The sequence below is a fragment of the Hetaerina americana genome, unplaced genomic scaffold, assembly GCF_022747635.1.
Source record: "Hetaerina americana unplaced genomic scaffold, ioHetAmer1.1.p SCAF_121, whole genome shotgun sequence".
NCBI lineage: Eukaryota > Metazoa > Arthropoda > Insecta > Odonata > Calopterygidae > Hetaerina > Hetaerina americana.
The window spans coordinates 878296-891880 of NW_027286304.1; the positions used below are offsets into that span (position 1 = coordinate 878296).

At 35.5% G+C, this 13585-nt stretch overlaps 1 non-coding gene across 1 annotated transcript; it reads right to left on the reverse strand.

The window, feature by feature from the left end:
* Positions 1–12398: 12398 nt before the first annotated feature.
* On the reverse strand, positions 12399–12474 carry TRNAA-GGC (transfer RNA alanine (anticodon GGC)). The gene has a single exon. It is a non-coding gene; the product is annotated as a tRNA-Ala (tRNA).
* Between the last annotated feature and the right edge of the window lie 1111 nt (positions 12475–13585).

Consider the following 13585-nt stretch of genomic DNA (forward strand, 5'->3'; position numbering starts at 1 on the left):
TATACACACACAATGTCCTGGTATTACATCCTAAATACATCTATCTGAAAAAGAAAAAAGTTCTATTTCCTAACATCATTTGCCTAAGACAAGACTACCACTTCCTTAATCCTATGAACATAATTTAAGATAAAAATCTTCGACTTTTGTCTTGAAGAAATTCCTGCAACAACTAATACTTCGGCTTAACACTAGAATGCTATCCTATGTCTATACTATATTCTAAGACAATACAAAACCGTTGGAAAATTGGAATTTTTAATTTTTCTTAATCACGGAATCCCAACGCATCGGACAGTGAATCAATTGACCGTTTTAAATGTAAAATTCTCAGGAAATCGCTTAAGAATACGTCCCATAGACTTACGAGGGGTAATAAGAAAGGAGGGTGTTTTGGAATCGGTTTCAAATATATTAATGGTTTCGCAATAGCCTCAGATTCCAGTTTGCCCGCGCGAATTGTTTCTCAGTGGAAAAGAGCGTTGTATTGTCATATTTGCAAATGATTATTATTGGCTGGCCAGTCTGCTGCTGCCATTTTAAAAAAAACACGTCAAACTCTACGCCGGATTTGTTTTAGAGTCTGTATATATACTGAGAAGCATTGAATATAGCCTCATTTTCCAGAAAATTGGTGAAAAAACTATGGTTCCGTGTTACTTTCAACTGCTTCCACGTTCCCTGAAGAGAGAGAGAGAAACCTGACAGGAAGGAAGTATTGGGAAGACGTGGAGAAACGTCTTAAAGAGTGTTTAAACGTTCCTTAGAGGGAATCCCCCGTCTAAAGGAGTTTGGGTGTCTTCAGGTGCATGGCAGTTACGTCAAAGCTATTGTAGTAATGGTTTTTACGTGTTTTGCTGCGGTAAAAGTTATGAATTAAGTGAGAAATACACTGACGGCTGTTTCTAAAACACATAAGGCGTTTAAGACTAAATATGTAAACAAAATAATGGTTTTTAATTACCTCTTAAGTTCGCGTACTTATTTAACAGACCCTGTTGCGAGTCAGAAACAAAAGACGCTAGCAAATTCTCTCTTTTGCGATCGTGATGATATCTCATGGCCTCCCAGAGGAATGGGGTTGGACGAAACAAGAGTTGGTAACGGTCTTTTTCGATGTGGTTTTTTGTCTGAGTCAATTGTTGGGTCAATTGTTGATGACCATTCGATAGTTCGTTCTTTTAGCTAGATTCGGTCTAAATTTGAACGAAATCGGACGAGTGGTTGTGGTTTTATGAAGGTTTTTGTGTGAGAGCGTTACGAGGCCGAGGCAGTTGCCTGTTCCAATCGAGATATGAGTGTCGATGGTGGGTGGGGAGTGGTGGGGGAAGGGGGGTGGGAGTTAAATGCTGTCCTCCCTCCCTTCCCCTTCCTCCTCCTCCCCCTCTCCCCCCACTTTCCCCCCACCCACTCGCTTCCTAAACATACCGAGGGCTTTTTGACCTCACGCGCGCTTTAGTCTTCCTTTGACGTCTGCGCGGGTTGACTTACCCGCCATCGCCCGGCTGCTTTGCCTTTTGCCGAGACACGGGACTCGCCAAGCCGCGGGTGACAGTTCGTTGACTGGTTGTTGACAGTTCGTTGACAGCTCGCTGACAACTAGTTGACAGTCCGTCTAGGTTTAAGAGACAGTTCCGAAGGCAGGTGCGTTTGACTTATCGATAGATTGCTTGTTGACAGTTCGTCGCATGTTTGTCAACTGTTCTTCGACTGTTTGTCGACTGTTCGTGAACTGTTCGTCAACTGTTCGTCGACAGTTCGTTGGCATTTCATTGACAGTTCATCATAGTTCAAGTGACGGTTCCGAAGACTTCGTTTGACTTATCGATAGACTGTTTGCTGACTGTTCGTCGACAGTTCGCTAACTGTTCGACGACTGTTCGACAAGTGTTCGTTAACTGTTCAGCGACTGTTCGAAAAGTGTTCGTCAACTGTTCGATAAGTGTTCGACAAGTGTTCGTCAACTGTTCGAAAGCTGTTCATCAACTGTTCGTCAACTATTCGTCGACTTTTCGTCCACTGTTCATCAGCTGTTCGTCAACTGTTTTCTGAGTGTTCGTCGACTGTTCGACAACTGTTCGTCAACTGTTCGTCGACTTTTCGCCAACTGTTCTTCAACTCTTCGTCAACTGTTCGCCAACTGTTTCTCAACTGTTCGACAACTGTTCGACAACTGTTCGACAACTGTTCGACAACTGTTTGTCAACTGTTCGACAACTGACCGTCAACTGTTCGCCAACTGTTCGACAAGTGTTCGACAAGTGCTCGTCAACTGATCGTCAACTGTTCGACAACTGTTCGTCAATTGTTCAGTGACTGTTCGCCAACTGTTCGTCCACTGTTCGTCCACTGTTCGTCCACTGTTCGTCCACTGTTCGTCCACTGTTCATCAACTGTTCGACAACTGTTCGACAACTGTTCGACAACTGTTCATCAACCGTTCGTCGATTGTTTGTTGACAGTTAATTGACGGTCCCAGAAACGGTTTCGGAGACGGTTCGACAGACTGTTCCAAAGACTGTTCGAGAGATTGTTCGAGGAACAGTCGTTTCATTTCTCCAAGTGTCGTGTTTGCGGTTTTATTCTAACACTGTGGGGAAAATGTCCTCTCTCTCTCTCTCTGTCTTTGATAACATCCCCGTAGTTACTGCTTTATCGCTTTCGCGTGTGACAGTTCGCTTATGAGTGACAGTTCGGAGGAGAACACTCGTGACAGTTCGGGAGAAGTATCATTAGAAATGTCATCGGAGAACTGTTCGTTTTTTTATCTTAATTCTGTTTCCGGATGAAAAAACAACCATTTTTTTTCGTAAAACACGCGTGACTTGTGGCAAAAGTTTTAAAAAGTTGGTTTTATTTTTTAAAAAACAACCATTTTTTTAGCTCTAAACAGTGTTGACAGTCATAAAAACATTCGGGACTCTTCTAAAAGTGCCTTCAGACTCTCGTTTCTCCATGAAAAACAGTTTTTTCTAGTCCTAATTTGGTTCGCGTGGGTAAAATAGACATTTCTTTCCGTTAGAACAGTCGTCGACATTTCTAAAACTATCTCGACATGTCGCACAGACTGTTCCTTTCGTCGCAGACCCTCCCAAGACTTGTTTAAACTCTAAATACGTCAGGAAACAGAAAACTAGCAACATTCAAATACGTATTCTGACATCTGTTCCGTCCAACAGTGAATGTCAACAGCGTTTAGGATTGTTTGAACAGTGTGTTTTAGTAGTTCAAACAGTCCTCAACAGGGGTGCTGTGCTTCGTTACCGAAGAAAACCTTTTCTAACGAAAACGGCGGAAGGATATCAAACGACAGCAACAATAGGCGGATATATTAAACAACAATAAACATCGCGGATGAATACACGCTCCGCACACAAGGAAATAGTTCCCGTCTAAATTTGTTTACCAACGTTCTCCGACGCGACGTTGCAACGTTTGCATCAGGACGTGGGGGAAATTAGGCAACGTCGCCCTTCTGTGTTTTTTTCTTCCTGTTTTCCCTGTGAGTTTCAGATCAAATCGTGTCCTTAGCAACAAGGAGTGTGATTAAATAAATGAATGTCGGTTGACGGTAGTTTTTCCATTGTAGCGAATTTGTTATTACCTCAACAATGAATTTTTTTAGTTCAAAGGTTTGAGGAAGTGATTACCCTACGTATAGTACTACTGATATACTGTTAAATACTCTATTTCATGAGTTTTCTTAAGGTTTTTTAGTCGCGTATTGTGACCAGGATAGGTTTTTGAGTTTTCAGTCGAAATTTGCGTAAATAGAGACGATTTCCCCATTATTGTTCACTTAAAACCGTGTTAGGTTCATCAAAAGTGCCTTCGCAGCTCTGCAGAACAATTTATTCAACCTTAATTAAACAAATTCGGCCATTGTTGAACGCCCTGACGACCGACAAACGCGGTCGCCGGGCAACCGTTCCGTCGCGTGGCAACGGGAGGCCGTGTCAACAAAACTGCATCAGCGCATGAATTCGTCGACGGTTTTTTGAAAATGTTTTATTATTTACAAACTCACTGCCAATTAAATCTTTGACTACAATCGTTGTAGGGACGTTTCTCGTTGTTATAATAGGGAATAGAATTCGTTTGTAATCCCCGAAATATCCGGAAATATAAGAGTTATAAACAGTTGTGACTTGACGACCGACGTCTTGGTGACGGCCGCCCAGGTCCCTACGGTTTCTAAGCAACCGTCGCCCAGCAACTGCGCCGATGATTCATTTTTTTAATCGACATAGTCGTATTAAATGACGGTTTTAATGGGAAATTAGTTCTTTTCATACGTTTTATTCTACATATACATATTTATCGTTGGACATTGACGAATATACAAAGACTTCCATCTATTTATCGACGTATTCAAGAGTAGATTCGGTTGATTTTCAAATATTTTCACGAATTTAAAACCGGTTTTTACGAACCGGTTAATATTCCAATAGGCTCACTTGTTCCAGTTGTTATGCTGTTTAGTTTTTTCATGGGAAATTATTTTAACCTCCCGTAAAGCTGCAAAAAGGGTGGTCTAATTATTATAACCTAATTATGAATGAAACTGAAAGTAATTAGGTAGGTCTAATTAGAAAATTTTTTGAGACTGATAAGAATTCTTATATTTTTGAAAAATATTAAAAGTTGGTGAGATAAATCTTAAAGGAATAATAACTTCCACATTTGCAGGGAGTTCTTAATGTTTATCTAAGAATGAGACGTTTTTCTTGTGCAACAATCAAATTTCCGTCGATTTTTTAAAATCTTTTTGTGGTAATATAATATTTTTTTTTGGACATTCTGATCGATTAAAATATTTTTTAAAACTAGTTCTAGACTTTCTTATGCATAATCGGTCGTTTAATTAAAAATACAATCGTTTTGACGTGATCTAAGGCAATTTTTCCATCCACTAAACCGATAATTTTGTTTATTTCAGGGTATAAAAACGTCTAATCACTGAAAAACGAGTCAAATCTGCATAAAAACGGCAAAAATTTAATTTTTTTAGTTCAGTAACAATCGTATCCGACACATGATTTAAAAAATTCACTTATAAAAATTGAAAATCAACCCACCATACCAATATTGTCAAAATAAAACCTTATTATCGACTAAATGACGCTGCTCAAGTTAAAATCAACGCATTTAAAACAATGGAAAACATTTAAACAATCAAATATATTATAAAAGTCATTGTTTCGAAACGGTTCCCATGGCGAATTTGTTTATATTTTGAAATATTGTCGTTTTTAAGACGTAGTGCACGTCATAAGTCAAGATTAATTAGTTTAATTAAGATTTAAACTGAAAAAAAGTACATTTACGAACAATTCGGGACATAGAGGACGATATCACAGCGTTAAATATTGTTTCCCCGGTCTCAATAATGTTTGAAAATCGGTTTCCACGGCTTTGTTTACGAATTTACGTCAATTGTTATTGTTTTTGTCCGAAATAAATGAAATGCGCAATTAGTTAAGCGTATTTTTGGAGGAAAACGTATTGTTTACATTTGGTTGCCAAGGACTTGTTTGTTTTGGTTACCGATATGGAAATGGTATAAACAGTCCCGCTGTCAATATATCAACATAAAATTGGTTTTCCGTGTGTCTTCTCAGGTTGTTATTGTATAAATAAATCAATGGTCATATTGTTTATCACCAAAACAACTTATTTACGCCGAAATTTTGAGGAATAGTGTTGATTTTACGGTATGTTTTTGGTTGCTATGGTGTTGTTTGTTTTGGTTACACGTAAATAAATGGCCGATGTAGTCGATTTGAACGTTTAATATACGCGATTTTCGTCCTAATACATGTTTAAGTAATATTACCGCGCTGGTACTGGATGTAAAATTTGAATTAAGGTTTAATACTGCTAGTATAGCGTCTGGTACTCAATTTTTTAATGTGTATTGACAGTTTTTTATGGGTTTTAAGTGAGAAAATTTGGGTTATGGACAGGTTTATTCGATTTTCAAAGGAATAATACAACGTATGACGTGTGTAATGTGTACAAAATCCATATTTTAAGTTAGCTGAAGAGAATTTGCGAAGACTTTCTGAAAAAAAGTCATTTTTCATCACAAAAACTTCCCCGACCATAAAAAACTAGCCGTTTTCCGATCGCAGTGTGCATAAAAAGCGATCAATTTATTCCTCACCCCACCCACCATCAATTATTTCAATAAGAAAAGAAGAATTCGACGCATAATCCAGAAACAGGGCGTGGCCGATTATCATTTCCCCTCGGAATATTTCAGTGGTGACGTGATTTTCAACAAGATGGCCGCCAAGCGCAACGAGTGTGTTTCCCAACGACGATGTTTTTGTTTATTCCCGACAATGTTGCATTGTTGAGCGGCCCTCAGTGTTGAAAGGAATGCAAAATTGGCCTAAGTTTACTCAACAATACCTCCCTCGTCGTTAGTCGGTGCAGTTGTTCGCCGTTACCTTGGTGATCGTGTGAATTCTTGTTTATCGATGTGTTGGGTGACAACAATTGGATTTGAGTGTTGAATTCCATAGCAACGGACGGGATTTTTCTAACGGTAAGTCTTAAAAATAATTATTTTTTTAATATTAATTCTAATTCACATCATTTGTATCGCTAATTCACATTAAGAAATGTCTTTCATAGGGTTTTACGGAATCCTACAGACACTAAAACCTTTTCTATCCCCAAAATTTGAATTTTAAACAGTATTTCTTCTAGTTACTAAGCTATAAGTTACGTGAAAACAATTGTTTATTCGAATTTACTGTTCGCGTCAGCACAATTACATTAATTATAACTTAAAACGAGAGGAAATCTCACCATATGGACAAGAAACAGAGTTAAATGCTAACTTACCAATATTACTTCAAAATGAGGAGTTCATTTATAAAATATTACGTTAAAATACGTACTGTATACAATGAAAAAAAGTCAAATACTTAAATAATAGACGGACAAATTTAATGTTTACAAATAAATACCTCAGCAACGCCGCATTTATCGAAATTAAATCTGGCAACGCCCTAGGTCACCATGACAACCGAAAATTCTGTTTGCTATTTTCGTTGTGTCTTTGTTTATTTATAAAGATGACGGTTTGAGTGTTTCTAATGCTGTTTCTCCTGCTTATGACGTCGTTTTTTTATAATTTTATTGGTTTATAGTTATTTTCGGATGGATTAATTAGATATTAAATTAATTAATGTTTAACATAATGTGAGGAGTTCATTGTTGTGTTTTAATTGTTGTTAATCGTGAATTAAACAGCTGATTCACAAGCGTACGTGTTCGCTTTGGTTATGTGCGTCCTGTAAATACGTTACAAAGGTGAAATATTGAACATAAATGTTGATTTCCAAGTATTTTAATCTTTTTTCCCTCTAATTCACGAAAAAACGAGTGTATAAGTGAATACTCAAAAGCGTTGCTACGCGGTAACCATGGAAGTTTGTTGGCATTGTCGTCGTAACCAATCAAGAATGCAGTTTATCGAAATATGTTTGATTTTTGCGAAGTTCAATATTTGAATATATCGGTAAATATTTACGAAAATGTGAATTTTAAATGGTCGACTATACGCTATTTCATCATGGAAGCGTGAAGTTACTAGTAGATGAAATTGTTCCGAGATAAACTTGGCGATATCTTTTTTAATTTAACAGATACGAGGAAAAAAGTAACTACCAAAGTTATAGTAAATTGTATTCCCTTTCCAATGATACAAATTTCATACTTGTACGTTAAATAATAACGAAACCAGAGACAGTTATTTGTCACGTTGCACGGCTAATTTGCATTTTCATGCCTATAGAAACGGATTTTAATCCGGTTAAAATAAACAGTTGAAAATTGAAACCATTTTCTAAAGTTAAAAATAGTATTTCCTGTATTTTACAAAAAAAGGATTTTGCTCAGGGCATGTAAAAAAATCAGTTCATTTTTATTATTATAAACAAAAAAACTACAATGGGTACAAAAATTGCAAATCAATTCGTTAATTAAAAAGAATGCAAGAAATATATATATACCTTTGGCAAAAGATTCGTGCGCGAAATATAAATCGCAAATGAACGAAACCTTGACAACGGATGTAAACGTAGTCATGACGACAGCGAAGGGATTCACATTATTGTTTATAAAATAACAAAAATGAATATATACACAAATATAATATAAATGTAATATATTTTTGTATATATATATTCATTTTTTATATATATTACCATGCATATATAATACGTATATATGTATATTTATAACAATATACATATTTTATATATATATATACAAATTATATATATATATATATATATATTTACATGCTTATATACAAATTTTATATATATATATATATATATATATATATATATATATATATATATATCGTGGCTTCGTCGTGTACTAAGATTATATTAACTATTTTTCGACAAAATACTAAAGATAAAAGGTAATTATTAATTTATTTCTTGTCCAAATCAATTATAAATATTAATATACATTGAAAACAAATTTTAAAATACAACATGGTTCCAAATAAACGATTTTTTAAAAAAATTCAACTGCCATTTTGACCTACTTTTAACAATGCCACCAAACTATATTTTATGTATAAATATAAAGAAAAGTTTATTTTTTAAGACAGTGTAACTTTCAACTTCGTACCTACTCTCATTACTGAGTAATTAATTAAAAAACTTTATAAATTGAACACAGCTTTTGACGCCATTTTTGTTCAATGATGTGTATATTGGGAGATGGACGGAAATAGATGGAAAATAGTCGTCTATTTACGTCGGAGGGACATCTTAAAAGGAGTCTCTTAAGAGGTTAGAGATGACAGTAACGGTATATTTCGCCAATGGGCGTGGTTTTTCCTTTTTAAGCGTCATTAGCGCGCTAATTGATGGAATGTCTTCTTCCAAGATATACATTCTTGGCACATATTCGTCACTGGTACCTCAAAATGGCTTATACCACCTCCAATGGAACCTATCCAGGAAATACACGCTTTAAAAATAGTTATAAAATAGTTTAAAAAGTTTCTGAAACATGTCAGACAGTAATAAAACCATTTAATTTTGTATTATCCAGCAAACAGACAAAATTCGACGTAATAAACAAAATGGCGACCTTAGCAACGAGGTCCTTTTTATTAATTTTCGTGTTTAATATGACTAATTGATATAGTTTTAATTGTTTTTCCTTAAAATCGCAAGCAATAGTTCAATTTAGACGACGGTTTCGGTTTTAAAATAAGAATTAAGTTGAATTTTTGAAGAATTCCAATGAAAGTAGTCATCGCATTACAACAGTCAACTGTTTATCAATTTACGCATTGGAAAAAATGGCGTATTTTGTAATTTTTAATAATTTTTTAAAATGGATATTCCTGTTTTTACGTATTTATATGTATTAACATAAATTTATTTTTGAAGGATATAATTTTTAAATGTTTTTTAAATATTTTTTTATTACTTTAAAAATTATTTTTTTTAAAGATTTTTTTATTATAAATTTAGATAATAGCTTGATATTTTTTATGTGATTTATAAAATTTAATATTACTAAATTAAAGTGATTATTTTAATAAATTTAAATAAGTTACGTGTTGAAAAATACAGGATCTATATTTTGATAATGTCGGCTGTCGGTTTCAAGAAGTTTTTTTTTAATTGAATGTACTGATAAAGGTATTATTTTAAATATAAAAATCATTTTTTTAAGTTTTTCCCCTCCTTTCTTTTAATTGTTTCATTTTTTATATGAATTTTTCAAAAACTAAATTTTTTATTATTTTTTTTACGAAATAAAATTAATAAAAATATATATTTCAAGCGGTATTGGCGTTGAAATAATCCGTAATTTCGTCTTGAGACCGCCATCATGAATTAATCGCTTAAAAAACTTTGAAAACTCTGATATTTTAACTTCAGATATCTATATATAGCCAATAAACAGCTGCTGTCAGTATATTTCTGTCTTCATTTCTTATAAAAACTTTAATACCGCCTCAATTTACCGTAAAAAACTTATGATACATTGATTCGTTCCTCCGTGAAATCCTCAATTTCCTTTTTCGCCGAAAAACACGATAAAAAATATAAAGAACAACATAAATTATAAGATAACTGGCAAAACCATACGCACAGCACGACGATACGCCAAAGTACAAAGATGGCGGCTCCTCATTAGAGTTGCCATGGCAACTATCGCTTAGCCTAGCGGGCGGGTGGTTTATATTGTCAACAGTTTAGGAAATTATAAACATTTTCGTTTTTCGAATATTTTCGAAAGTGTCAAAACCCGAGGGGACTTTTTTCATTACGTACAATTTCATTTGTCAATTGTTTCGTGATAATTATTTTAAATTTTTCTCGTCACGTATATATTAATTCATTTACTTATCAAATTCAAATCGTCTCTGATGTCGTTACGGTAACCGTCGGCCGTGGACACGAATACAAAACAGACCAGGGAGACGGACCTATTATCTCCGTATAATCACCCCTTTCCAGATATACCAGAGTAATTATCTCACCATGGAAACCAGTTTTACCCCGTAAAAAAGATCACGCGAAAGTTTTAAAAAATATTTTTTTTTCGCTTTTTTACTCAAAAAACACGATTGGACATAAATAAAAAACAAAAATAAACGCGTTTTGGTAAAAAAAACGAATTTTCCTAAAAAAAATAGAGCTTCGCTCTCCGCTACGTCCGAAAAAAAAAACCATTTCTTTTTCGTGTTTTTATTATTATTCTCATTCACGCATTTCGGTCGTGTTTTGTTTTCAGAGTAAATTACGAAATTGTATTCCTCATTATTTTCTTTAATTATATATGAAAAAAGGACCAATATTAAGTTTTAAGGAAAAATGAAAATGATTTTTTTTCGTGAAAAGATCTCCTAGGCTGAAAATTGAAAGCGTATTTTTTTAAGAAGGAGACCTTTCTTGGGAAAAGGCAGCCCGGTAATTACGATAGGGCTTCGTCTATTTTCTATTTATTCCCTCTTAGATCCATTCTTAATCACATATATACGAAATAAATGGGTCACTATACATATATATATATATATATATATACTATAGTTTCTGCCCCTCCTTTACCACCTCTTACCACCTTTATCAAGGAAGAGAGGGACAGAAACTATATATATATATATATATATATATATATATATATATATATATATAATGTATAACACTTAGCACTAGTGGACACAGACAAAAAAACAGAAACACACAAAAAGGAAACTCACTATTTTTCGAATTTTCGGTGGTCGTTACCACCTTTATCAAGGAAGAGAGGGACAGAAACTATATATATATATATATATATATATATATATATATATATATATATATATATATATATATATATATGCACACATAGACAAACAAACTTTATTGCACCACATATCGAATGGTAGTCTCAAAACTCAACGTAGTTATCAATTCCCTTTTTAACCGAATTAGCGTCATTTAGAAAGGTCTTTAGCAATCAAACCCATTCGCGAATATAAAACATATATTCAATTAAAAAGATTCATCTAAGTCTAAACGCCTTAAAAAAACCCAACAATGACATCGCGTTAAAATATATAGATATATATATATATATAAAATAAATCAAAAAATCCTGATATCCAATCTCTTCCACAGAGAGAGAGCATGGAACACGAAATACACACAGAAGAACACACATTTATTCCTTCCCAGTTCGTATCGTTAATATGAAATCAATTCCATGTCCTTTTCCAAACATTCCCTGACCTCTCCATGACCCCACCTTGTCTCGGAAGAACACGGCAGTGGGACACGGAACACGCGAACACCTTATTGAAAAGCGTCGAGGAATAAGGAAGAGGGGGTATCACTCCGACACCCACGACACCTCTGCCCGGACACCCCTCAGCTCATGGCTACGAGAAATGGCCCTCTCTCTAGTCTCACATTCAAAACCCACCCTCACCAACACAGCCACCCCCCGCCCACCACCACCGACTCCATGACGACGGGACGTCTTTACCCATCGACCAGCGAACGGAGGAATGGTTGAATGGATGGATAAATGGCCGACTCATTCAGTTTCTCGCTCGCTCCACGCCAATCGGAGGGTTACTGGACGACACGGAGCGTGACTTGACGAATGTGTGAGTCCGTGGAGAACACGAGACCACGTCACGCTTCGTGAGGCACTAACAGGGGCCCTCACTTCACGCCTTATGCACGGGAATACATACATAAAAATATAAATATAAATATATATATATATATATATATATATATACTCATATATACAGAAACAGATATAAGGAAAAGGGATAGGAACATACATAAAGGACGAACACAATAGAGGTGGGGAAGGCGGAATCGAACGGATCACAAGAGTAAAAAAATTTCCTCAACCGGGACTCGAACCTCGGATCTTTCCACTTGCCGGGCGGATGCTCTTAACCACTTGAGCTATCGAGGAAACGTAATTTACCCTGAGATCCGTGGGTCTTATATGTCGCCAAGCGCCCCGATTCTTTAGCCAAGAGATGGCGTCAAGGGGCTGTTTCACCCACCAAAGGAGAAATAGACAATACACAAGAGGAAAGGACAGTGGTTAGAATTCATACAACATCATACAGGAAAAGAACAGTGCGTTTCGTGGCACGCATAGCCAGAAGAAAGAGATGAGCCACATTGGCTCGCAAGTGAGCCCGGTAAGTGGAAAGATCCGAGGTTCGAGTCCCGGTCAAGGAAATATTTTTACTCTTGTGATCCGTTCGATTCCGCCTTCCTCACCTCTATTGTGTTCGTCCTTTATGTATGTTCCTATCCCTTTTCCTTATATCTGTTTCTGTATATATGAGTATTTATTCGCCGATTGGCGGGATTTCGTGTTTGAATGTATATATATATATAAACACAGTAATCAACCCGAATGCTTCACGCCCTTCTGGCCGGGAATGCATATATATATATATATATATATATATATATATATATATATATATATATATAAGATTTCGTCCAAGTAATACAGAAGTGTTGATTTTAAAAATTGGGACATTTTCAAACAATTTACCGATTACCACAAAACAAGAAAACTCACAATTTACTTCTTAATAATTTCAAGGGAATTTAGCCCCGTCTTCCTCGGAAGTAACGTTACGTTAGTAACATATTTGGGTTCAAATAGCTTTCGAGGCGATCATGGAATAAATACCTTATCTCCCTCCCAACAAAACACTAAAATCCAGCATCCTACTCTACATCCTAGTCCCTCTTCATCTCTGAGTACTTCCTTCATCCATTCATACATCCCCTATCTAAGATACATCCCCATCTATCACCTATTCCTATCCCTACTTACTCCTAATGCCATTAACATTCTCCCCTCTCTATTTATTATACAGTCTTCTTCTTCAACATCCATTCACTCTTAATGCCGATCAATCAATCCAATCCCTTCCAATCAACATGTATCTTCTCCTTGCCTCTTCCTCCTCCTTAGTAATAATAATATCTCCAAAACAAACCCCTCCCTCTCTCTCCCCTCGCCCCTCTTAACCATAGATACCTAGTGCTATACTATA